Here is a 12,762-nt window from a genome sequence, read left to right on the forward strand (position 1 = left end):
ACGGGCCCTCAGTGTGCCACAAACTATGATGTCACGATTATGGCAACGATTCCAGCAGACAGGAAACGCGTGCAGGCGCTACAGTACGGGACGTCCACAGCGTACAACACCACAGGAAGACCGATATCTCACCATCAGTGCCCGCAGACGGCCACAGAGTACTGCAGATAGCTTTGCTCGGGACATTACCGTAGCCACTGGAACAGTTGTCTCCAGACACACAGTTTACAGACGACTGAACAGGCACGGTTTATTCGCCCGCAGACCTGCAAGGTCCCGTAAAGCCTGGTGTGAAGGACATAGTACATGGTCATTGGAAGAGTGGTCCCAGGTTATGTTCACAGACGAGTCCAGGTATAGTCTGAACAGTGATTCTCACAAGGTTTTCATCTGGCATGAATCAGGAACAATATACCAACCCCTTGATGTCCTTGAAAGGGACCTGTATGGAGGTTGTGGTTTGATGGTGTGGGGTGGGATTACGACTGGTGCACGTACACCCCTGCATGTCTTTGACAGAGGAACTGTAACAGGTCAGGTGTATCGGGATGTCATTTTGCGCCAGTATGTCCGCCTTCAAAAATGGTTCAGATGCTTCTTAGCACTATGGGACTTAACAAAATGGTTCAAATGGCTCTGAGCACTATGGGACTTAACATCTATGGTCATCAGTCCCCTAGAAATTAGAACTACGTAAACCTAACTAACCTAACGACATCACACAACACCCAGTCATCACGAGGCAGAGAAAATCCCTGACCCCACCGGGAATCGAACCCGGGAATATGGGACTTAACATCCGAGGTCATCAGTCCCCTAGAACTTAGAACTACTTAAACCTAACTAACCTAAGAACATCACACACATCCATGCCTGAGGCAGGATTCGAACCTGCAACTGTAGCAGTCGCGCGGTTCCGGACTGAAGCGCCTAGAACCGCTCGGCTTCCGCGGCCGGCAGTATGTCTGCCTTTTCAGGGGTGCAGTGGGTCCCACCTTCCTCCTAATGGATGATAACGCACGGCCCCACCGAGCTGCCATCGTTGAGGAGTACCTTGAAACAGAAGATATGAGGCGAATTAGTGGCCTGCCTGTTCTCCAGACCTAAACCCCACCGAGCACGTCTGGGATGCTCTCGGTCGACGTATCGCTGCACGTCTCAAAACCGTAGGACACTTCAGGAGCTCCGACAGGCAGTGGTGCAAGAATGGGAGGCTATACCCCATCAGCTGCTCGACCACTTGATCCAGAGTATGCCAACCCATTGTGCAGCCTGTGTACATATGAACGGTGATCATGTCCCATATTGATGCCGGGGTGCATGCGCAGGAAACAGTGGCGTTTTGTAGCATATGTGCTTCGGGACGGTTTTCTCAACTGGTCACCAATACCATGGACATACAGATTTGTGACGTGTGTGTTACCTATGTGCCTATGCTATTACCTCCAGTTTTGTGTAGTGCCACGTTGTGTGGCACCACATTCTGCAATTATCCTTAATTTATGAGCATGAGTGTAGAAGCAATCATTCCACTCATTCAGTGTTAGAAATACGATGGGTTACGAGAATTCAACCTATTCGAAATAGGCAATGTATTTTTGTGTGAATTGTTAATGTTTTCTAGTTCGAAGAAGCATCACCATTTATGAGTAACGGCCATATTTCTCTTGTTGACAGTATAAGTTTCACAAATTCACCTTGCAGCACCTATCGACAGAATTCTGAAACAGTGTCCCATTAAACAAGTAATTGGTCACCAGAGAGCTCAATACCTTACGAAAACCCTCATTGTGTCGGTTTGCAGTAACATTAGATCAGAAATTTCATGTTTGTTTACATACTACGAAAAAAAAACAATAAAACAGGAAGTTTAATTTGAGATATACCGCCATAGATAAGAAAGTTCTGTGTGTTTACAAAATTGGCAAAATACTCTCCTGCTTGGGTGCTATAATTTTTATGAAACTTTGAATGTGACTTTTACGGTAACTTCTGAGAAGTGTGGAAAGAATTGCCGGCAGCGGTTGCCGTGCGGTTCTAGGCGCTTCAGTCTGGTACCGCGCGACCGCTTCGGTCGCAGGCTCGAATCCTGCCTCGAGCATGGATGTGTGTGATGTCCTTAGGTTAGTTAGGTTTAAGTAGCTCTAAGTTCTAGGGGACTGATGACCTTAGAAGTAAAGTCCCGTAGTACTCAGAGCCATTAGAACCATTTTTTTTGCAAAGAATTGTGTGTTTACCTCAAATATTTCAGCTGTTATATTATTTGATAAAGAAATTATTTGAAAATTTTATACTCCTTTCCTCTCACAAAGGAGTTGTAATACCTAAAATATGAACTTCGGTATTAGGCATCAGAATACGCAGTGCGGCGTATAGGCTAATTTATAAGCTATAAAGTGTCCTGCTAACTCTTTTAATTCAGTTAAAATCGTTTGGCCTAAAGCTTTCAGACAATTTCTGCCTTTTCGTCACTTTGTAGATTACTCGATGAATTACAATAATTTTAGGCATTAAAAGGCCCTCGTTCACAAAGGGAACAATTGTTTACGGCTTCGATCGTAAAGTACACAAATAGTAAAAAGACATAAGAAACAGATTTGTGGCCAAGTAATGTAAACACGTGAAAATGGACAGATTTAATCATGGGAGATGCGAGATGCAGAGGTACAGTAGCTAATCCGCTATAGGGCGGGCGGTGGTTCGTGGGGGAGGGGGGGGGGGGGGGGGTGAGAGAACGTAGAGGCACAGACGATTAGGAATTTCTTGCTCAGCATTGCCAGCTAACAGGCGCGCGTTACGTATGAACTGCTACGGTACAAATTTAAGTCGGTAACGTAGAATTGTATATGTTCATTATAGAGCCGATCACCTCTGGGTAATGGAGAATATGAAACTAAATTAAGGCTGCTGTACAACGTAATAAACAAGAGAAAAATGATCACTACTAATCGCTAACGCCGGTAATAATACGAAACAGAAGGTAGTCGGCGTCCAGTGCTGCGAATGGGACCGACATACAGAGCCGGTTCGGAGGGGATTTTGCAGCCCCGTGCGATGGTTTCAGGCGCCCATCTCCCCCTCCTCACACATGACGACACAACTATACTGTAATATAGTCTCATTGTCATACCTAGTGATATGGGCCCCTGATACGTATAGACACGACTCGCACAGGTGACATGTATGTAAGGAAGTGTTATACGCCCTCTATTGTTCCTCATCTATATTAACGAATAGGAGACAATCTGTTACACTGATTGCAGATGATGCTGTCATTTACAGTCTTGTAAAGTCATCAGATGACCAAAACGAATTGCAAAATGATTTAGATAAGATGTTTGTATGGTACGAAAAGTGGCAATCGACCCTGATTAAAGAAAAGTGTGAAGTTATTCACATGACTACTAAAAGATATCCCCTAAATTTCGATTACGCGATAAGTCACACAAATCTTAAGACTGTAAATTCGACTAAATACTTAGGGATTACAATTACAGATAACCTAAATTGGAACGATCACATAGATAATGTTGTGGGTAGAGCAAACCAAAGACTGCGATTCATTTGGCAGAACACTTAAAAGGTTCAACAGGTCTACTAAAGAGACTGCTTACACCACGCTTGTCCGCACTATTCTAGAGTATTGCTGTGCGATGTGGGATCCGCATGAGGTGAGACTGACGGATGACATCGAAAAAGTACAAAGAAGGGCAGCTCATTTTGCACTATCGCGAAATAGGAGAGATAGTGCTACAGACATGATACATGAATTGGAGTGGCAACCATTAAAACAAAGGCGTTTTTCGTTGGGACGGGATCTTCTCATGAAATTTCAGTTTTCTCCTCCGATTGCGAGAACATTCTGTTGGCACGCACATAGGGAGAACTGAGCATCACGGCAAAACAAGAGAAATCATTGATCACACAGAGAAATTTAAGTGCTCGTTTTTCTCGCGCGCCGAACGAGAGTGGAACGGTAGAAAGACAGCTTGAAGGTGGTTCATTGAACCTTCTGCCAAGCACTTTATTGTGAATAGCAGAGTAATCACGTACATGTAGATGTAGATGTGAGCATCCTGTATGATAACCTGCACCCATTCACATCCATTGTGCATTCCGACGGAATTGGGCAATTCCAGCAAGACAATGGGACATCCCATACACGACAGAGTGACTCCATGGAGCACTCTTCTGAACTTAAATACTTTCACTGCCCACCAAACTCCCCAGGCATGAACATTATTGAACATATCTGGGATGCCTTGCAACGTACTGTTCAGAAGAGACCTCCATCCCCTCGTACTCTTACGGATTTATGGACAGCTCTGCAGCACCACTTCAGACATTAGTCGATACCATGCCACGTCGTGTTGCGGCACTTTTGCGTGCTCGCGAGGGCCGTACACGATATTAGGCAGCTGTACTGGTTTCTTTGGCTCTTCACTGTATACATGAATACTCCCAGTACGTGAAACGGAAGGGAAATAGTTGTAGTGTGACGCATTTCGAGTTATCCAAAATCATGGACAAAGATAAAGCTATGTCACCTGAGAAGTATATACGGACACGATACTGAAGTAAAACACTGATGCTCCGAAACATTACGACTATCTTTTAAATAGCATGTTTGTGCTATTCTGGAAAGAAATTTATCACTTATTCTACGTATCAGGGATCCAACAATTTGTAGATAGGTTTGTGGAGGTATGTTACATTACATGTCAACTCAAAGGCCCTCTAATTCGCGTACATAACGGGCGGCCGATCTGCGCGCGAGGTGATGGCGCCCTATAGCGACCTAGATGTGTTTCATAGGATTAAATGATGACTAACTGAAAGCCTCAGCTGCCGACAGATGTTGTTGATATACCTCGAAAATGTGTGTCCCGACCGGGACTCGAACCCGGGATCTCCTGCTTACTTGGCAGACGCTCTATCCATCTGGGCCACCGAGGACACAGATGAATAGCGCGACTGCAGGGACTTATCCCTTGCACGCTCCCCGTGAGACTCACATTCCCAACTGTCCACAATTCTACCTATGTAATGTACCTTATAGACATTTGCCCATCGAGGTATATCAACAACACCTGTCGGCAGCTGAGGGTTTCAGTTAGTCATGATTTATTCCAGGGAAAAGCTGCACGGTCATCTACAGTATCTGTTCTTCAAGAACGGTTACTGTCTTCATATATATTTCATAGGTTTCACAACACACGAATTTGCTCGCCGAGACATCAACGTGAGTTCACTACAATGCTCCTCAAATCACTGTACCACGGTTATGACTCCGAGACACGGACAATTATATTGCTGAAAGATGACATCGCCGCAAGGGAGGACGTCAGGCATGAAGGGGTGCAGTTGGTTCGCTGCTGTCAGCGTGTCTTCGATCACTGCTACAGGTTCAATGAAAGTGCAGGAGGACGTCTCCCATAGCATAACACTGCTTCCACCAGCCTGCGTCAGTGGCGCGCTGCACGTTTCGATGACGGCGTTTGTGGAGACGACCAGCGACCCAGTGTAGAAGAAATGTGATTCACCCGAAGAGACATTGATCGACGGTGGAATCCTGATGCTCCCGTGACAACTGCAATCGTTGAGTCAACATATTAACATGTAAGGGTGGTCTGTCGTGCAGTTCCAAGTTCGACAATCTACGATGAATGGTGTGCTGCGAAACACTTGTGCGTGCACCAGCATTGTGCTCTATCGGCAGAGATGCCACACATCACCACCTATCGTACTGTGCAGAGCAGACAAGTCTTCGAACCCTACGAGTCGTGGACGTCCAACCATCTAGCGCCTAGAGGTGATTATCGTAGTTGAAATATTGTACGTTATTAAAATACTAATTGTTCAGTAGGGTGGCGAATGCCAGGAAAATTGCTCCGGCCAACAATTCCTAAAAGCGTCAGACTGTCCGAGGCTACCACGTACGTTTTCTTGACCTCTCGTACAATGCTGTCACAAGGCACACAGCCGACCAGCAGCTACAGTATAAACTGCACACAAGGGGACAACAACAAAAGCGTTTTACAGATCGTTCGCATACAAGTGTATTACTTATATGCTATTAATTAACTTCTGAACTGACATACACACAATACACTTCTCCACTCTGCTACAACGCTGGAACTGTCAGATCTATGGAGTTGCAAACAGCTGTAAGACAGTATAGCGATTTTTACAAAAATGCGCGTATCAGAGCTACGAGTCGAAGGTCATATACGCCTAGTGAAGCAGTTAAATTGCTCCCTTCACCACAAAGCCATTCTATTAATTAGTAAATAACTAACCAATCATACACTACATGCAATAACAAATTAACTCGTTCAATTTATTCGGCCCATTTTGATAGTAAGAAAACGAAACAAGTACCCTCACAGAAACCAACGACATCAGGCAACATGTCCGTTATAATTATCCGGGCTGTGGTCGGTTGATCATTTCTGTGTCAATTTCGTCTCCGAACCGGGAGACATCTTCAAGGGGGTCCGTAGCTCGATGGAAGGTCCAACACACACACTGGCTCGCTACTGACTGCCGCTAAATTCCGTGTCCGCGCGGCCCCGCGCCGCGGCGTGACGTCACGTGTTTTGAAAACGTCAGTGCAATTGGCCGCTGTCCGTCGCCGTCGATCGCCGTTGCCATCACCCAGTAGTGGACGAGTGGTACACATCTTCTTTAACACCGGCATCCATATACCGTTTAAAGAAGATGTATACCACTCGTCCACTACTGGGTGATGGCAACGGCGATCGAGCCGGCGGAAGTGGCCGTGCGGTTAAAGGCGCTGCAGTCTGGAACCGCAAGACCGCTACGGTCGCCGGTTCGAATCCTGCCTCGGGCATGGATGTTTTTGATGTCCTTAGGTTAGTTAGGTTTAACTAGTTCTAAGTTCTAGGGGACTAATGACCTCAGCAGTTGAGTCCCATAGTGCTCAGAGCCAGAGCAACGGCGATCGACGGCGACGGACAGCGGCCAATTGCACTGACGTTTTCAAAACACGTGACGTCACGCCGCGGCGCGGGGCCGCGCGGACACGGAATTTAGCGGCAGTCAGTAGCGAGCCAGTGGGTGTGTTGGTCCTTCCATCGAGCTACGGACCCCCCTTCAAGATGTCTCCCGCAGTCGGAGACGAAATTGACACAGAAATCATCAACCGACCACGGCATAACAGCCCGGATAATTATAATGGACATGATATTTCCGGCCGTGAAAGTCAACATTTTAGTATCAGACGCCTCTACGGGGAGGAGATGTCAAGAGAAGTGCGACGCCTGGAAGGACTCCAGAAGAAGAGGGTGCAGCTTTTGTGTTCCCTCACATTCCAGTCTCGTTGCAGAGCCGCCGGCGTTATACCGAAGTTTCTGAAGATAAAGCGACTGTTCTATTCGGGAAAGGCACAACGCAGGAGGCCTTACTACGAGAGCGCATTCAGCAGACCCGACGGGACTTGGCAAGCACAAACTGTAAGTTAATGTCTCTCCATATTACGATCAGTAATAAACTGTGCAGCGGTGACTGGGATAAAATTGATAGACTACTGCATGATACCATGGGGAAGCGTATGTTGACGACGTCTATTAGACAGAAGAAGAAGTTTGATAATTTGCTACCTAATCAGACTGTTCGGCATTTAGACGTTTCCCGGACCGTTATCAATTTGTCCAAACGTTCGTTATCTGACGATGAGACATCTGTGCTTGCCAAGGGAGGAAATTTTGCTGTTAGTCCGCGTTTTGTGCCCACGGAAGAAATTATAGCCAATGTAGAAGCTGGAATTCGCAGTGTAGATTCTGTAACAGCTGAAGAAATCCGTATAGAAACAGTGAGAATATTAGCCAATACAAAACCGCCGAAAAGTAATATAAATGTGGGTGAGAGAAGAGCTTTAAAACTTCTGAATGACGACGATAGTATTTTGGTTCTCCCAGCTGACAAAGGAAGCGCAACGGTGGTTATGGATGTGGCCGACTATCAGAGAAAAATTACGGATCTACTGGATCCGCAAGCATATAGGAAGCTGAATAAGGACCCCACTAACAACGTTCTCAGAACTGTGTCGCGGTTAATAAAAAAGTCCTCCATTGAAGAGAGTGTACAGAAAGGTCTCTGCAGTTCGGTTGCGCTACCACCGAGGCTTTATGGATTGCCCAAAATTCATAAAGAAAATGTTCCGTTAAGACCGATACTAAGTGCCATTGGTTCGCCCACCTACTCGTTAGACAAGTTTTTGACTACGCTGTTAAAACCGTTCGGACTCGTATATAAAGAATTCGACACATTTCATCAGCAGATTGAATGGCATAGTGGTCCAGCCGGAGGACATATTGGTCAGCTTCGATGTGGTATCGCTGTTTATCATGGTTCCACTTAATGATGTATTGGAACAGCTGGATCGAATTTTTCCTGCCGATATTTTAGAGCTGTTTAAGTGTTGTTTGACGACCACATACTTCAAGTGGAATTAACAGTTTTATGAGCAAACGGATGGCGTGGCTATGGGAAGCCCCCTAAGTCCCGTAATTGCAAACTTCTTTATGGAGAAATTCGAAGAACAGGCCTTAGGTACTGCCAGCAAGAAACCAAACGTATGGTTCCGATACGTGGATGACACGTTTGTGTTGTGGAGACATGGTAGGGAGGAACTAAGCCGGTTCCACGAACATCTTAACAGTATAAACTCAAGAATTCAGTTTACAATGGAGGAGGAGGTAGACGGCAAACTACATTTCCTCGATGTGCTTGTGTTTAGAAACGAAAATGGTAGTTTGGGCCACTCAGTGTACCGCAAATCCACGCACACGGACCGTTATTTGCACCGGGATTCGAACCACCACCCACAACAGAAGCGAGGTGTTATCAAGACGTTAGCGGACAGAGCTAGAAATATCTGTGAACCTGAGTTGCTCGACGCTGAGATGGAACATCTCCACAATGCACTAACGAAGAACGGATATTCGTCCGCCGAAATAAAACGTGCGTTGAGGCAGCCACGCAGAAATCATACTGACGTACAGGCTACTGCAAAATCTAAGGTTTTCCTGCCGTTTGTTAAAAATGTAACGGAAAGAATAGGGAGGATCTTGACGAAGCGGAATATTACCATAATTTACAAGCCCACCAGGAAGATACAGGAATACCTTAGGCCTGCCAAGGACGCTCGCAAACCATTGGAAAAATCTGGAGTGTATAGGATCCCATGCAGCTGTGGTGATGTTTATGTGGGTACCACAAAAAGAACTGTTTCTAAACGTTTGGAAGAGCACAAGGGAAATTGTAGAAGAGGAGAAACGGAACGATCAGCTGTTGCGGAGCATGCTTTCCAGCCAGGGAACCACCATCTTCGTTTCGAGGAGACGCAAGTACTAGCGGCCACGAGCGGATACTACGAAAGGCTCTACAGGGAGGCAATCGAAATCGCTAAACACCCAAATAATTTCAACCGAAAGGAGGAGGGCGTCAAATTAAACGGTATATGGCTGCCGGTGTTAAAGAAGATGTGTACCACTCGTCCACTACTGGGTGATGGCAACGGCGATCGACGGCGACGGACAGCGGCCAATTGCACTGACGTTTTCAAAACACGTGACGTCACGCCGCGGCGCGGGGGCGCGCGGACACGGAATTTAGCGGCAGTCAGTAGCGATCCAGTGGGTGTGTTGGACCTTCCATCAAGCTACGGACCCCCTTGAAGATGTCTCCCGCAGTCGGAGACGAAACGTTGGGAATCACCACAGAATTCATCAACCGACCACGGTATAACAGCCCGGATAATTATAATGGACATGATATTTTCGGCCGTGAAATTTTACATTTTAGTATCAGGCAACATTTCAAGCCCTTTGTGGCCGTTTGTGTGATCATGGTTCTTTTCAGACAGACGAACGTGCAGGCAGGCACCAGACTGTGCATGCACCAGATTTGGAGGACCGGGTTCTACAGGATATTTGGACGAACCGTAGTACAATCTCCAGGCAAATGGCCCGCCAATATGGTACAAGCCAAAGTACGATCATGTGTGTCCTGCATGACAACCGCCACTATCCCCACACCTACAATCCTATGGAGGCGACTTTGAACACCTGCTGTGACGTGGGTGCGATACAGCTCTGTACTGTGCACCGGGATGAAAAAGGAAATGATCGTATGGCATTGTCGGCCGGGAAGTCCCATTCGGGGAAGTTCGGCCCCCGAGTGCGAGTCTCACTACAGTCGACGCCACATTGGGTGATTCGCGCGCGTGTGATGAGGATGGAATGAGGATGAGGACTACAAAACACCCTGTCCACGAGCGGACGAAATCTCCAACACGGCCGGGAATCAAACCCGCGCCCACTTGCATGGGAGGCAAGCACTTAAACACTGAGCTAAGCACGCGGACGTTCCGGGGTGATTTGTTGTAGTTGCACTCACACCATCCATCTGTTTCACATGACCTTTCTTCCTCTATTTCGAGTGAGTAATCCGTCCGTGCAGTTTGTTGGTTTTATTGATGTTCAGCCTCTATTGTTTTGATGGCCTTCTTCAAAATTGCCAAAAATAATGAAGGAGAAGTAAAAATACAATCCCTTACCCTTACGACAATACTATGAGGACAGCTGTTACATTGTGCTTGTATTTGCACTTAGTTTGGTGATAGCGTTGTAGGGAGACCCCACCAACGTTTTCTAACAGTAATTAAAGCTAAACAGTGCAGCTACACTATCACGACACGGAGGAAATACTTACCACTGAATAAGGGAATTACAGTTACGAGCAACCAAAATTCGAAAGAACACATAGAAAATGTTGATGTTAAGGCGAAGCAAAGACTGCGTTTCTTTGGCAGAACAGTTAGAAGTAGGAATTACACCACCTACGTTCCGTTTGTCTGTCCTACTTAGGAGTTCGGCTGCCGGATAAGATTGACGGAGTACAACGAGGAAGTTCAAAGAGGACCAGCACGTTTTGTGTTATCGAGAAACAGGGAGAGAGTGTCACGGAGATGATACAGAGTTTGGGTGGGAAACGATTTAAATAATAGAGTTTCTCACTGCGACGCGATCTTCTCACGAATGACCAACTTTCTCCTCCGAATGTGAAAATATTCTGTTGACGTCCACCTACATAGGGAGAAACGACCATCATAGAAAAATCAGAGCTGGTGCGGAATTTTTTTCGGGCACTGTTCGAGAGTGGAATAATACGGAGTTAATGAACCCTCTGACAGGCACGTAAGTGTGACTTGCAGATTAGCCACGCAGATGTAGATATGATTGTCGAAGGTCCTACAAACATCCACAGTTGATTTATTATTCCAAAAGAATTCAGAAAATTGTTTGGGAGCAGATGACAACGTTCTATAATAATTACTAATTTTTATTGAAGTTTATCTCGTTCTTCTTCTCTTCTTCTTTTCCTTACACGGTTTTGATGGCCTGATAATTTCTTATTCATCCCACATTTTCAGTAATCTGTGACAAACCACAATTCCATTACACTTATTTGAGGTTTAGTCAATCCGGCAGTGACTGTATTTACTCAGAGGACGACTAGTACAAGTTCACCCTGTGGTGTCACCGCCAGACACCACACTTGCTAGGTGGTAGCTTTAAATCGGCCGCAGTCCATTAGTACATGTCGGACCCGCGTGTCGCCACTGTGTGATCGCAGACCTAGCGCCACCACACGGCAGGTCTCGAGAGACTGACTAGCACTCGCCCCAGTTGTACGGACGACGTAGCTAGCGATGCACACTGACGAAGCCTCGCTCCTTTGCAGAGCAGATAGTTAGAATAGCCTTCAGCTAAGTCAATGGCTACGACCTAGCAAGGCGCCATTAGCCTTACATAGCTTGTATCTAAAGAGTCTCACTTGTCTCGTCAAGAGCGATGTACCATAAGGATGGATTAAAGTTAAGTATTCCAGCAGCTACGTACTTTTCTTTATAGCATTCATTACGTATCCTGTTTCAGACCAATCTCTAGTCTCCGTGAGTTTAGCGCGTGCCTTTCGGCTACTTCCGTGGCGTGGCTGTCTTGCTACGCCACAACACACCCTTTCACTACTTTTTAGTGAAAAGTACTATCTGATCGTTGTGACTGCGTACCAGAGCTGTGCGCATTGTAAACGTGCAAAACAGACTTCAGTACCGGAACCACTCGGTATCTTTGAGATGCCCTTGTGCCGATTTATCTGAAACCAACAATTGCGTCAGTTTTTATTCTACTCATCGCATTAGGGCCTACATTACAACAGCTACCACATAATTTAATATTCCTTGTTACGAAGAACCTCGTTTGAGGGTGACTATCTCAATTCATCAGCCATCCCTATCGCATATCGCTTACTGGCAAACATGAACGATCACGAATGAGTGTTACTACCGTGTGAGATTTACAGCACTCCCGCTGATCAGTGCAAGGCGCGTAAGCACGTGACTTATTGTCACTGGAAGATTAGGGAGTAGATAAGCCGACCGGTTAAAACCGATACCGACATTTTCGTTCAGAATACACGGGATATTTCGGTATTTGTTTGGTCTAGGTTAGAACAGATGCTTTACATTCTTTTACTAATAACCGAGTGAAAATACCGAATTATCAATTAGCCATAGCAGCAGAGCAAAAAATTTTCGTTTTTTAATAAACGTTTTTTAATGAAGGAGTACTTTTTCCCTAAAATCTGCTTTGGTTTGAAATATTACGTCAGTAGAGAAAGTGGGGAAAGCGCTGAGTTATTTTAATAACAATGCAGACAGAAATGAGCAACAAT

General features: G+C 45.9%; 1 non-coding gene across 1 annotated transcript; it reads right to left on the reverse strand.

Annotated features, from left to right (window-relative positions):
* Positions 1 to 4,882: 4,882 nt before the first annotated feature.
* Positions 4,883 to 4,957, reverse strand: Trnat-agu. The gene has a single exon. It is a non-coding gene; the product is annotated as a tRNA-Thr (tRNA).
* Between the last annotated feature and the right edge of the window lie 7,805 nt (positions 4,958 to 12,762).

This window comes from Schistocerca americana, chromosome 11 (genome assembly GCF_021461395.2).
Source record: "Schistocerca americana isolate TAMUIC-IGC-003095 chromosome 11, iqSchAmer2.1, whole genome shotgun sequence".
NCBI classification, from domain to species: Eukaryota; Metazoa; Arthropoda; class Insecta; order Orthoptera; family Acrididae; genus Schistocerca; species Schistocerca americana.